Genomic DNA, 14,835 nt, shown 5'->3' on the forward strand with positions numbered 1-14,835 from the left:
AGAAAAATTCCTGGAAGTGTTCCTATCCACTCCTCCATACCAGTGTGGATGGGAGACAGAAGCCACTGCTGAAGGACAAACTCCTGAGACCTCAACGATCTCATCTGCCTGTCATTTTTAAATACCTAGCACAGACACCGAAGATTCTGGGCGTGCAACTGAGCATCATTAGGTAGATAATAAATTACAACTGGCTGCTGCACGTTTTAGAGAAGACAATGGAGTCCTTTGTGTATTTCTCCTAACTCTAGGACAGTATCCTTTACCATACACACAGCCGAGCTGCACCGTTTCGGTAAACAATGGGAATTTTCCCATTAAATGAGCCTAGCTCACTGCCACAGCACTTAAATTTTGGCTTGTGGGATGGAATGCACCTAAGAATGCTGAAGTCAGAAACCTCAGTTGGTATTTTAGGTCCTTCACTGGCTAGCATATACATCCTTCTGCCCTCTGTGTTCCTTGGGCATTAGAGAAGGTTATATACATTCTTATGAATGACCTTTTGGCTAAGTAAGAGGTTGCTTGAAGGTTGACTTTATCATTGTGGATAATTTTACAGCTTTCTCAATAGAAATAAGAGGTTACTTGTTATTTTTTTCATAGACATGGTTTATGCACTTTGGGATTTTTTTATAAGCATCTTGAAAAATTATTTGAACCAGTCTAAGATTCTAGAAGATGGTATAAAATTTAATGCAAAGATCCACACTTTCTGTTCTGAATGCCTAGTCTAACTTTATAGAAGTTAAATGCTGTATAGACTTTGAATCTGGTTCGTTTTGGTGTGTAATGCTTTTATTTGCAAGTATTTTTTATAAGAAAGTTTATAAGATTTAAAAAAATCCAACAACTATCTTCTCCACTGCATATTTCATAGTAAATAAGCCTATGATGCCCAGAGGTGTGGAAGGACTAGCTTGCTTGTTATTCTGCTAAGCCTAAAATGTGTAAATTCCCCCCATATAAGCCCATTGTCTATAAACCTAAATCATACCCCCTATAAATACTGCCCTTTTGGTAGACTCCAAAGACAATGAAATCACAGCTAATGGGTAAGACAACATGAGTCACAGACACACATTACCTTGCTCTGTTAATTTTTGGTCAGGGAAGGGACATATCTTGATAAAATTTGTAGAAAGTCTATTATAAGTAAAAGACAAAGAAATGAAACGGTCAGAGAAGGACAGCCTCTCAGCAGCTGAAATTTTCCATTTTAGAGAAAGCATTGTTTATATATATATCACCTATAAATCATTCTGCCCGACATATTGCATCTGAAACCCGCCTCGTAAGATTTTCAACATGCTCGAATATGCCAAAGACTCCACTGATCTAAATGAGTGAGAGAAGCTGTGCTGTGCAAACAGAGAGCTCTGCCACCAACAGTCCTGTTCACTAGAGAACTGCCCTCTCCCTCCTGCTTGGCATCCGTTTGTCCTTCAGGAAGTAAGTGTGCAAAGAAAAGAGCTAAAATACCCCAGAGTCCCCAAAAGCAAGCTGTGACCTTCCAATATTTATCATTGTGGGGAACCATGGCTCACATACAAAGGCAAAATCAAAACAGGTTATATTAGCGTATATTTAACAGGTATTTTTCTCTCTTTCTTTTTAAAAATGGTTTCCTCAAGAAAACTTCACATGTATCCCTTGAGGAGTACTGTCTCTAGACAACCCCTGAGAGATGAGCTGACGTGGGAAAGGCTGCCTGGTTTGAATGCCCCAGCCTCCACAGAACAAGCCTGCTGGTTTTCTTCATATTTTACCAAAGGCCTTTTCACTACTGACATAGAACCTGGAGCAAGGAGTCCCCAGAGCATCATCTGAGCACCTTCTGTGGGTGACAGGCTCTCAATGGGAATACACCACACTGCCACCTTTCACAGCTTGAGAAATAAGGCACAGAAAAATCAAATAATTGTCCCCAAACCTAACAGCTGGCAGGTAACATCTTAAAAGTCTCTGTATTTGGAAGCAAACTGCAGATGTTCCAGGCCCCTTTTCAGTTTACAGAGGGAGAATGCGACACACTGTTAAATAGAACCTTCTATCATTCCAGAAAGATTAACACCTACTACTGACATGACTTTGGAAGCATTCTTTAATATTTAAAAATAAAAACAACTGCTTTTCTCCCTTCTATAACTAAGCCTAACAAATTCACCTTTCCATATATGCATCCAGTGTACACAAAGATGAGCGAAAGTTAGCTATCCATAAAGCACAACAGTGACTTTACTTAGGGCTTTTCATGACAATGAGACACGTCTGCTCCTGGCAGCACCAATCTACTTCAAGAGGAAGATGGGCATCGAAGGGGCTCCTTATGGAGTTTTATAGCAAGAAACTGCTCTTGCCTGGACTGATGCATAAACTGGACACAAAGAACCCGCAGAGAGGACTGCTGAACTTGCCTAAAGGTGAGATGGCTTTTCGGGTTCCTGACTCCTAAAAGAGTCTATGAGACATTCTGCAGGACACAGCAAAAAGTGACTGAACTGTCTTTGGAATTCCCTGCTTCATGGAAATGTCTGCTGGATACTATGGGCCTGAAGGCTGAAGATGGATGCCCCAACGTTACAGAGGAACTTTGTGTGACTGTCAGGCAGTGAGATGTCTCTGTCATTTCTAAAACTTTGGATTTCTTGTTTGCTTAGGTAATATTATATCCTTCTGGAGTCTTTGATGGAGTTAAAAAATGGTTAGTTATAGTTATAGTTTTCCTTAGTTATGATAAAAGATAAAATAGATATAAATATTGTAACTGTAATTCTTGCTTGATAACTATTTTGTTATATGTAATCTTACTATGTTAAAGTAAAAACCATTTTTTATTTAAACAGAAAAAGGGGAAATGATGGAGGTGGGTCATCTTTCTATCTGTTGTTTCATTGGTTAAGTAATAAAGAAACTGCCTTGGCCCCTTTAATAGGACAGAAAATTAGGTAGGTGGAGTAAACAGAGAGAATGCTGGGAGAAAGAAGCTGAGTAAGGGGTCGCCATGATTCTCCCACTCCAGACAGACGCAGGGTAAGATCTTTCCTGGTAAGCCAGCTCGTGGTACTACACAGAATATTAAAAATGGGTTAGATCAATATGTAAGAGCTAGCCAATAAGAGGCCGAAACTAATGGGCCAGGCAGTGATTAAAAGAATACAGTTTCCGTGTAATTATTTCGGGGCATAAGCTAGCCATGCGGGCGGCTGGGTGCCGGGGACGCAGCCCCGCCGCTCCTATTACAACACTCGCCGACTTAGCATGCTCCTGAACCCACCAGCTCATGTTTTCAACTTCCCAGAAAACATAATCATCACCTATTACCAGTCGCAGCTTCCGAAGATGGCCATTTCTAACCCAGTTTACCCCCCAAGCAATAGGGCTGAGAGATGGGTCTCTCATTGCCTTGGCCTCAGCAAAGATCTTTCTTTGGTAAAGCACAGGCAGTGTGTAAATGCCCTGACTGAATCTAACTCTCAGCCACGTCTACAGTCTGTCTCTGTCCACAGACACGTGGCTCTACATTTGCTGATGCTGTTGGCTGCTCCCTGACCCCCATCAGTTTTCCTCAGAGTTAGGGCAGATACCAAAGCCACAATCAAGTGAGTGTCTCCATTATCCTTACCACACGCTTTGCATACTTTGTGACTGGATACACATATAGCTGTTCCCCTGTTTTATATAGGAGAAAAGACATAGGTAGCAGCGTGTCTTTCCTTCCTAAAGCCTAGTGACTGAGCAAGCCCAGGCAAGGAGAATTTAGCAATTTGTTCTGGGATTGTACAAGGTTTGAATTTCCCACAGTTTTATTTCTCTAAAACCTTGTAAAATGTCACAATCACAGACACACACACAACATATACTGTCCATGTCTTTAAACATGAGTAGACAGTAATTAGACTCTGCATTTGATAATGAAATTAGCCTCAGGGGGTTTCATGTTTACTCGTCTCAGGCAACATGTCCTTACTTGGCTCACATATAAATTTCCAATGACACTTAATAGCTATTTGCTGCCAAAAGAAAGAGATCCATGTGTTTCAAACAATGAAACAGTACTAAGATCTCCACAAAACACACAACTGTGGACCCTGTGTTTTGGCTCAGAGTGTTCTAGACTGGGGACCAAATTATGATGTCCTAATGTCCATATTTACTCTTGTACCACCTGGTTAGCAAACTTTGTTCAGGCAGCGTGTGAGAAAGGGTGTCTTTCACCACTTTTACCGCCCCGCAGACCACACAGCTGCAGAATTCCCACACCCATGCCAGCTCATCCAGGGCTGTTCGCTCCCAATAAAAGCTCCCTCTGACAACTTGCCAGCAAAACTCTTCCTGCGCTTGTACAGGATTCCTCGAGAAAGGGATGAAATCCAAATTAGAAATGAGATTCAAAACTGGGTCTCCGGCTTCTCTCGTAAATGAGAACCCTGTGACTTGAGAGTATCTGCCATCTCTCTTTCTGACACATATTGGATTAGGACATCAAAGAAAAGTCTGCACAGAGTCTGCGCAAGAAGATTGCAAAATATGTTTCTGTAATTATTACCAGGTTCACTTGGGGACAATGAGCAACCCCACCCTATATGTAAAACCAGGTTAGGCAGGTGCCTGTCGGGGTTTCTTAAAACCTGTGGTATTCCTTCCCTAGGATCTCTGCAGCAAAGCACAGGATAGAGACATACACAACAAGAATATGTTGTCTCCTACATATGAAGGCAGGGCATACAAAACTAAGGTTGCTTGGCGCCATTTGTTATTCTGAGGCCTGAGGGGCTGAAGGAACACTTCCAGGCCTCCCTCCTTGGCCTGTGGATAGCTGTATTTTCTCCCTGTTTCCCCACTAAAATTTTACTCCCCTATGTATGAATAAGCTTATGAAAAGGAAAGTCAAATTAGGTCAAGGCTCACACTCATGGCCTCATTTTAAGTTGATTACCTTCACAAGAACTGTGTCTTCCGGTTCAGAGCTTCCCAGCATGCTTCCTCCTAACTGCAGTCACTGGTCTGGGGCTGGACTTTACCTTTCTGAAGTGTCCCAAGGGATACAATAAACTTCACAGAGTCAATGACCACACTGGGCAAGGACCGATATTGACCACACCTTAGAGGACTGTGAAAAACACTAAAGATGCTCCCTTCCAGGACCGTATTCAGCATAAATACAAGCCCCACTGTAAACCTCCCTGCTCGTCAGTCATGTTCACGCCCAAAGGCTTTGGGCAAGGTGGGTCTGAGCTCCACACTTTCGAGTAGAACAGGTTGGGGAAACCCTCCCTGCCTGCTCAGGTACAGACCAGTCCTTCCCCAAGACAACAAGATTTGCCTGTGGCCCCAATTCCCCCAGTAAACTCCAGTTCTTGGCAAGGAGGGGTACTGTCTCCTTAAATGTAACCTGAGGAGCTAGAGGTTAGTGCTACACACGTGACAGATTTCAATCCAAAATAAAATGTCACTACCTAAGGATCATGGAAATTTTTTTAAAAAGTATGCTGTATTTATGCAGTAAGCTAGTATATTTCACCAAATGTTACTAAGGGCCTGGTGCAGACACAGCAGAGTCACTAAAAGGACCTAATCTGATTGAGCCACTAGACACACACACATACACACACACACACACACACACATATACACTATAAATGACAAAAGGCAAGACAAAATTTATAAATTGAGCTACTCCATTCCACATCTTTTTTTTTTTTAAGTTTTTCAAGACAGGGTTTCTCTTTGTAGCTTTGGTGACTGTTCTGGAACTAGATCTTTAAGACCAGGCTGGCCTCGAACTCACAGAGATCTGCTTGTCTCTGCCTCCTGAGTTTTGGGATTAAAGCTGTGCACCACTACCACCCAACCTTAAATCTGACTTATTTTTAAGCAACATTTTTAGCCATAACTAAATTAGTATCTGAGAACAAATAGAAAACCTACCTGGGGTTGCTTTAGACACAACAGACAAGTGCTTAGGGGCTCACTGTATCAACAGGACACTTGTGTTTGGCTCTTCTGCTCTGGGTGATGGGGCCTATCTTATGCTGGAAGTTAATGCAACATTGAGCTGTCATGCAAGTTTAGCTTAGTTTTCACAACACTGAGACAAGTATTTCATATTTACACAGAAGGACACTGAAGCTCAGGACCCACAGATGACCTGACCAAGCTTACAAGACTCTTGGCAGTGAAGACAAGGTTTTAACTTAGAAGCTTTCAATATCTTCTCACTAAACTGTCTCTTGTAAAGTAGAGGTAAGGAGGGAGAACCTCCATGAACACAAGCTTGCTTTGTGTGTTGTTTCTCAGCCAACATGCACCTACGCTAGGCAGCTGTCTCATAAACATGTTTTGTGGGCCACAGGACCTACCATTGAAAGGCTGTAGATACGTTACTAGAAATAACTCAAAATGAACGCTTGTCCAGCTTTAATTGGGTCAGGAACTAGCCACCTAGCTTCTTCCATAAAAGAAAATGTAGTTATAAATTCTATTATAGCCATATCAGACAAGAACCATGCTTCCAAGTTTACAAATTGCTTGTCGTAATTCCACACGTCTCTATCACAGGTTTTCCTATAGACTGTGTTAAGTACTAGAGTGGGTGATGCAGAGGAAAAAAATAGCTACTATATAGCATTGGAGGGTTGAGCTTTCATACCATGGCTCTTACAGCCGAGCAGCCATGCTCTTAGACATAATCACCTGATATGGTCAATTGTGCCACCAGATTACAGCAATAGCCCTTTATTTCCCCGCCCCGCCCCTTCTACCAGTGCCCTCTTTGTTTATTAAATATCAGCCTCTGGGATAGGGAGGTGACTCAATAGTTCACTGTGTACTGATCTTGAGGAGGACTTGAGTTTGAGTCCAGTGACCATGTCAAGCAGCTCACAACCACCTAGAACTTCAGCTCCAAGGAATCCAATATTCTTCACAGATATTTGCACACACATGTATACAAGAACACACAAGAGGGGGCGTAGATTTTAAAGTCTTTAAAGTTTGAAACAAGATGGAGAAGAGGGAGTCTATTTCCCTTCCACTTGAAATGGGCCTGACTCTGTGACCTCTTTGACTTTAATACTCCTTGAATTTTAGATCCAGATCTTGAAAAAATTCCATGCTTTCACGGCTGGTCTCTTGAAAGTCAACGGCCATGTGGAATCATAGTTAGAACACGTAATGGGGAATGATCACATGTGTAGAGCATGTTCCCAGTCTTCCAGACATACCCATCAAGCTTCCCAACCCCCATTCCAGCACAGGTGTGGGTGAGGCCACCATGAGCTTTCTCACCCAGTCACTTAACAAGTAAATTCAGATCCTGAATGGGCCCTGACCATAGCCAAAAAGCCGATGTTATACTTACAGACAGCAACCATGGAACAAGTCAGCTTGCAGAAGGCAGTAACATAAGAACATCAAACTGCAGCCCAGCATTAATGTCAAAAACTGAGAATTATAGCTTTAAAGAAGCATTTACAATATTCACATTCAAAAACAAACAACCTCATTAGAACATAGGCAAATGACTTGAGTATCTCTCCAAAGAAGATAGATACCAATAAGCCCATGAATTAATACTTAACATCATTAATAACTGAGGTAATAAAAATCAAAACCATAGTGAAATAACACCTCATGCCCATTGGAGTGATTGCTATCAAAATAAATAACAGAAAACAAAAATTGATTAATACATGCTGCTTAGTTTCAACTGTCAAGTTAGCAATAACTAGAATCATGCCAGAAAGAAGTCTCAATCAAGGATTGTCTCGATCAAATTGGCTTGTAGACATTGTTGGGAAATTGTCTTGAGTATTCACTGAAGTAAGAGGAAGACATATTCTGAATGTGGGCAAAATTGTTTATTATGTGGGCTAGACCCCGAACTATATAATAGTAAAGAAATCCAGCTGAGATACGCATGCAGCAAGCAAGCAAAGATGATTATACTGTCTTTGCTTTTGACTCTGTGATATGATGAGTTCCCGTCTTAATAAGCCTTTTTCTCCCTGGTTGATTTTGGTCATGGTGTTTTGTTGGAACAGAAACGAGGCTGAGACAGGCTGTCTCTATGCAGAAGTATGGCATTTCCTCAAAACACTGACATGGGGAGAATAAGAGAAGGCAGTGCAGTGAATGTGATCCAAATGTGTTGTGCACAAGTATGAAATTGTCAAAATGTTTCAACTAATTAAAAGGTAAGATAGAAAAAAAAATTGAACATAGAATTATCTCAAAATCTAGCAATTTCTTTAAATACACACTCCAAAAATAATGAAAGTAGAGGGTTGCAAAAGTGTTTGTAGACCAGTGCTTGTAACAGTTTTTATTCAGAATAGACACCAGATATAAGGAACCCAGATGTTCAACCGTAGAAGAACAGTGAATATACAAAACATATGCAAGCAATAGGAACTCTGCTTTAGACACCAAATCCAGGCAAATTCACAGAAACCGAGAAGGGTGGTGGTCACAGGGGGGTGGGCAAGGGGAACGGGCAGGTGCTAAATGGCTATGAAATTTCAGTTGTGGAATCAGTTCTAGGATGGTGCGTTGGTTTGAATGAGAATACTCCCCACAGGCTCATGGATTTGAACACCTGGTCCCCAGAGGAGGGTCCTCTTGGGAAGGCAGTGCAGTCTTACTGGAGGAAGCACAGAACTGGCGGCAGGTTATGAGTTCGTCTAGCCTTGCCCCACATCTGGTTCATGCTCTGCTTCGTGTTTGTGAGTGAAGATGTGCTCTCTGAGCCTCACGCTCTGGCTTCCTGTTGCCACGCCTCCCTGCCATTATGGACTCTCCTTCTGGAACCATACATAATTTCAGGAAATTTTCTCTTCTGTAAGTCCCTTTTGGTCATGATGTTTAACTGCAGCAACAGAAAGCGACTGATATAGATAGATAGTTGTGACAGGTATGAAACAATTCATAATAATCAATTACGCAAGCATAGTTAAATATCAATGAACTCAGCACTCTACACCTAAAATAATTACAGGACATTTACACTATGTTTATTATATTTTTATATAATAAAATATTGGATTTAGGGCGAAAGGGTCATAGCCTGGTGATATAACCGATGCCTAACACACAAGAGGTCCTAAATTCAACCCTCAGCCCCAAAACCAAAGTTCAAAAAATTATCCTGGTGTATACTCACATAATCTGGGAAAGTCAAAAAAAAAAAAAAAAAAAACCCAACATCCTGGACCAGGCAGGCCAATATTTCTAGGGTAGAGTACAGACCTAAGGATCTTTTCAAATATTCTCAGGTGATTGGCATATGCAGCCAGGGTTGAAAGATGCTACTTGAGAACCTTGGAATTACTTTATCTGCTCTATCAATTAGCATGTCTTCAACACTAAAGCTGATGCTTTAGTGTCAGTTAAGACACCGAGATGCTCACTGCAATCGCAAGATCATGTTTACATTCCTGATGAGTATCAAATCCCTGAAGTCCTAATTAGATTGGAGTTCTATGAAAATGCTGCTGATGGCTAAGGCCCCTTCAGTCATGTGTTTATTCATTCAGCTGGGCTTGGGATCATTGTAGGAGTAAAATTGTACAGAAATTTTCCGTGATTGCATAGCTTTTTGTATATGTGTAATTAAAGTCACCCTCACACCCCCACCCCAAAGTTGTGTGTCTAGCTCTGGACTATCTTCCATGTCAATATTCAAGAGTTTGATCCTCTGTACCCTGGGTAGGGCACCCCACTCCTGTGTAGTCTACTTAGTGTCACTGTCCTTCATCCAGATCTTGTTTCTGCCATATTCAAATCTGAGCCACAGTTTATTATTTTATCAGTCCATCTGGAGCCTTTGGGTCTCCATACTCCTCACAGCCCTGTCCAGCTGCCACGTGGGCACACATAGAAAGATGGAGGGTTGATATGGGATTCCCCTCTGTATGCTGTGATTACCATTGATTAATAAAGAAACTGCTTTGAGTGTACAGCAAGGCAGAACAGAGCTAGGAAGGGAAAACTAAACTGAGTGCTGGGAAAAAGAAGGCGAAGTTAGAGAGATGCCATGTAGCTGCCGCCAGGGACAGACGTGCCAGAACCTTGCCAGTAAGCCACAGCCACATGGTAATACACAGATTAATAGAAATGGGTTAATTTAAGATACAAGAGTAAGCCAGAAATATGATTAAGCTATTGGCAAAACAGTGTTGCAAATAACATACTTTCTGTGTGATTATTTCAGGTCTGAGTGGCTGGTAATGAATGAGCCATCCCCCCACAATAGAGGATCCGGTTATGCTTCCTGGCATTTTCATATTCCTTGTCTTTTCCCTCAGCCAGAAGCACATGGGATGCGCAGGAATGTTATCATTCACCGAAAATTCAAGGAAGCAGTGCTGGCAGCAGTGCAGCCCTCCCTAAGAGTGGCCAGGAAGACAGCAAGCATTGCCGCTCTCTGAAGCCTTCGGGGTGGAGCCCTGGACATCCCCTTCATTGCTAATAGGAATCAAGTTGATAATGCCCCTTTGGAAAAGAACTCACTCAGACATTTTCTATAATTATATTATGAAGAGACTCAAAACCTCGTTCCAAAACACTTATGGATGAGAAAGTATAACCATGTTCACATAGAAATCTATTGATAGACGTATTAGTTTCTTTCCCACCATGTGATAAAATGCCAGGATCAATTCACAGAAGAAAGGGTTTATTTTGGTATATAGTGCCAAATGGTGAGAGTTTGTAATGGTGGACAGCGTGGCAGCAGGTGGCAGACATGGCAGCTGGAGCTGGCAGCTGGGACCTGATGGCTCACATATCTAACTGCAAGCAGGAATCAAAGAGAGCAAACTGGGGCTCACTTTGGATGAGGCCTGCACTTCTGAAAGCCCACTACAACTGCATACTTCCTCCAGTGAGGCCACCTAAACTTGCCCAAAACAGTGCCAGGCATCTCAGGACCAACTATTCAAATATCTGAGCCTGGGAAGACGTATTCAATCAAGGCACAACATTGATTATTCTGGATTTCCAAAACTGCAGTATCCTCTCACTGATAGGTTGGTAAACAAGCTCTAGTACATCTGAACAACATAAAAAAGAACGAACTGTTGACCTGTAGCACAAAATGTTTCCTCTCAAAATAGCACCCTGAGTAAATGAGACCAGGCCACAGACACCTTGTGATTCTTGGTAAAATACAACAAATCAGTAATGGTCAGGAACAGATCATGTAAGAAAAACAGGTGCCAGGAACAGCAGAAGCTATTGGAGAGAACAATGACAGAGCTATGAATCTTGGCTCTAGTGATAATTACATTAAAAATGTTTCATAACTCCACCGAAAGGTTGAATTTCATTTTATGTAAAGTGTGCCTCAATATGAAAACAACTTTCCAACTAAACACTAAAACAGCATAATGCACTGTGTATCCTCAATGTTTATTATTATAACATAGTTCAATTGAAACAACACCCACTTCACCCCTCCCTACAGCAGAATGGCCCTCTGGTTGACTTTCCAGTGGGTCCATCTGGCTGTAGCATTGTCTGCACTTCTCTTATCTTCTCCACTCCACTCTTCTTGTCTCTCCTTCCCAACTCCTGTTTTTAGTTGTGCTGGGCTCTTATCTACTTCACTCTTGCCTCTCTTTGTTATCCACATTGTTTTAAACCATACCCAGCAAAGAACAAGAAGTCAAGACATGTTTCTGAAGCAAGGGAGGCAGGAGAGAAGAAACATACAGGGGAAAGGGACATCATTTTCTGTTCTTTTTCTCGAAATCATTTTTATGAAGTTTAGTAGATTTGTCTTTGTTTTTTTTGCCCTCCAAACTAATTTCTCTTCAGAATAAGAAAACACAGTACTGTAGTAAACTCTCTCTCTATTCACATACACACAAGCATTAGTGAATATATATGATATGGTATATACAGTGTGTATGTGTATGAAGTCTATACCTGTCCCATACATGTATACCTCCGAACTCAAATCCCATTTGTGATGAGGAAACTTCCTACCAAAAGGAACAAAGGGTAAAATTAAAGTATACTCCATTCAGTTGGGAAGTAGTCTATTATCAGAACAAAGAAAGCTAAATAAAAGACAAAAATAAACACATTGTCGACTCCACCCTCAAAAGTTTGACTTATGATGTAGGGGAGATGGTTCAGTCATTAAAGCTCTTGCCACAAAGCTTGAGGATATCAAGTTAGGATGTCTAGAACCCACATAGAATGTATGTCCGAAATCCCAGAGCTAGGGAGGCAAAGGCACAAGGATACCTGGTACCTTACTAGGAAGTCAGTACGCATGAATGAATAAGGTCTGGCTTCAATGTGAGAACATTTCTCCAAGAAAATAAAGTAGAGAGAAATTTCAAAAAGGCAACATATAAAGTTGACCTCTGACTTACATTATCACCCATATATACACATTCATGCTCATGTACAGGCATGTGCATGCACACACAAATGCACAGCACAAACCAATAAATGACGATTGACTATGCAATATATGGAATAACATTTATATGTATGGAACAATATTGGAAATCCTGAAAAGAAAAAGCACAGGTAGAATCAAAGACAGAGCAAGAGAAGAGGTGGTATCTTTGTTGTTTGTTTGTCTATTTATTTTTAAGCAGATTCCCACAAGACCAGGATGGTCTTGATCTCATAGTCTTTGAGTGTGGAGACTGAAGATTCATCCTATGACACCATGCTGAGTTTTATTTTATAAATACTGCTAAGTTATCAGAGAACTGCAATTTAAAGCAAGGGGGTATCACTTCCCACTCACAAGGATGACAGGAACCAATGATGGTTCCACAAAATGTTACTCATAGAGTTACCATGTGACATAGCAACCCAAGCTGCACAAAAGAAAATGTAAATATGTCTGCACAGAAACTGGAACGTGGAGATTCATAATACCCCCAATTGGAAAGGACCCATCCGTATGTGCAGCAATTGATGAATGAATAAACAAATGTGGTATGTCTATTCAACAGAGTGCTGTTTTATAGTAAAATGGAACACTGATATGACAACATAGAGTACTGACGTACCACAACATGGATGAACCTTGAAAACATTATGCCAGTGGGAAAAAGCAACAAGAGGTCACTTGCTTCATGATTTATATGAGCCAATCAAAGATGCTAATCCATGCAGACAGAAAGTGTATTTATTGTTGTGAAAATCTCGGGGGAGGAGTGCCTGAACAGAGAATAGCTATTAATTAATGGAAGCTTTTTAGCAAAATGAAAATGTAGTAAATTGAACATTTGAAATGGGTGAAATTTATTGTGTAAATTACATTTCATTGTAACTGTAAAAAGTTTCTGAAGTAAATGGAACAATAACCAAATATTTCTTAATTCTTGCATGAGTGGGTAATGAATTTCCATTCCTCAGAGAAGAATGCTGTCCAAAACTGGAGACATGGGGAAGACCATGCTGCTCTGGGGCAGTAGTGAAAGCCCAGAGACTGACAAGTATGGAGTGGTGAGGACTAGGGATGCAATTTGCTGCCTTGATTAGGGAATTCTGAATTTTGTCCTGAAAGTAATTGATAACCCTCTAAAGTCTCTAAACAAGAGAGTGAATGAGACCTTAGAAATCGGACATTGGAGTGTGGAGTAAGTCCTTGAGATGTCCATAATTACAGGAAGCAAGAGCAGTCAAAGCACCATGCTAACAGTCTATGTCAGACTTTTCAGAGACTGGCATGATGTGGTAGGGATGAATAAGAGTGAACTCATTTGAAAACTGCTTAAGAAAAAAGTCCAAGAGAGGCTGGTAGGATGGCGGGTAAAAGAGTTTGCAGAGAAAATGTAAAGACGTGAGTTAAATCTCTGGGACCAGCGTAAAAGTTAAAAGGAAAGAACCAGCTGCCCAAAGTTGTTCTTTGTCCTTCTCATATGTGCCAAGATGGGAATGTATGTGCAAGCTCACAATACACACACACACACACACACACACACACACACACACCGAAAATAGTAAATAAGTACATGCCAAGAAAAAGTGAGAAGATTTGAATAGTCACTTAGTATGCTGAGCTGCAAGGTAGGAAGAAGGGGCATGCGGTGGTACCAGCTTAAACTTTCCTAAAAGAAACCGGTGAAAAGGCAGGTTTCTACATCACTCTGCTCTACACGCGCTGCTGAAATGTGATGAGCCAAGTGGAGCAATGCTATGAACCTGCACTGTCTTTACACATGGCAAGCCCAGCCAGGCTGCTCTCAGTTAGTGACTCTGCAAGACATGGGGCTCCTGGATGGAAGACTCTGTTGCTTTTAGTGCTGTGACAACATAGTCAATAAAAAGCATGTTTAGGGTTAAAGGGTTAGTTAGGGTTCACAGTTTGAGGGTACATGCTTCATAGAAGAAAAGTATGACAGCAGGTATGTGAAGTGACTAGTCACACTGCATACACAGTCAGGATGTAGACACACGCACTCACACACACACGCACAGGCACGCACATACACATGCTCACTCAGGTGCTCAGTGGCCTAAGCCGTATATACATACATATATTATATATATATATATATATATATATATATATATATATTGCTTTTGCAGTTTCTTTCATTGATTTTTTAAAATTTATTTTACATACCAACCACAGTTTCCCTTCCCTCCTCTCCTCAGGTTTTTTCCTCCATCTCTTGTCTATCACTGCCCCCATCTACTCCCTCCTCCACTTCAGAAAGAGGCAGGCCTCCCATGGGAGTCAAAAATCATGTCATATCATGCATGACAAGGCAGGACCAATCTCCTCCCCCTGCATCAAGCCTGGGTGAGGCATTCCTCCATGGGGAATAGGTTCCAAAAAGTCAGCCCCTGTTCCAG

This window comes from Chionomys nivalis, chromosome 4, assembly GCF_950005125.1.
Source record: "Chionomys nivalis chromosome 4, mChiNiv1.1, whole genome shotgun sequence".
NCBI lineage: Eukaryota > Metazoa > Chordata > Mammalia > Rodentia > Cricetidae > Chionomys > Chionomys nivalis.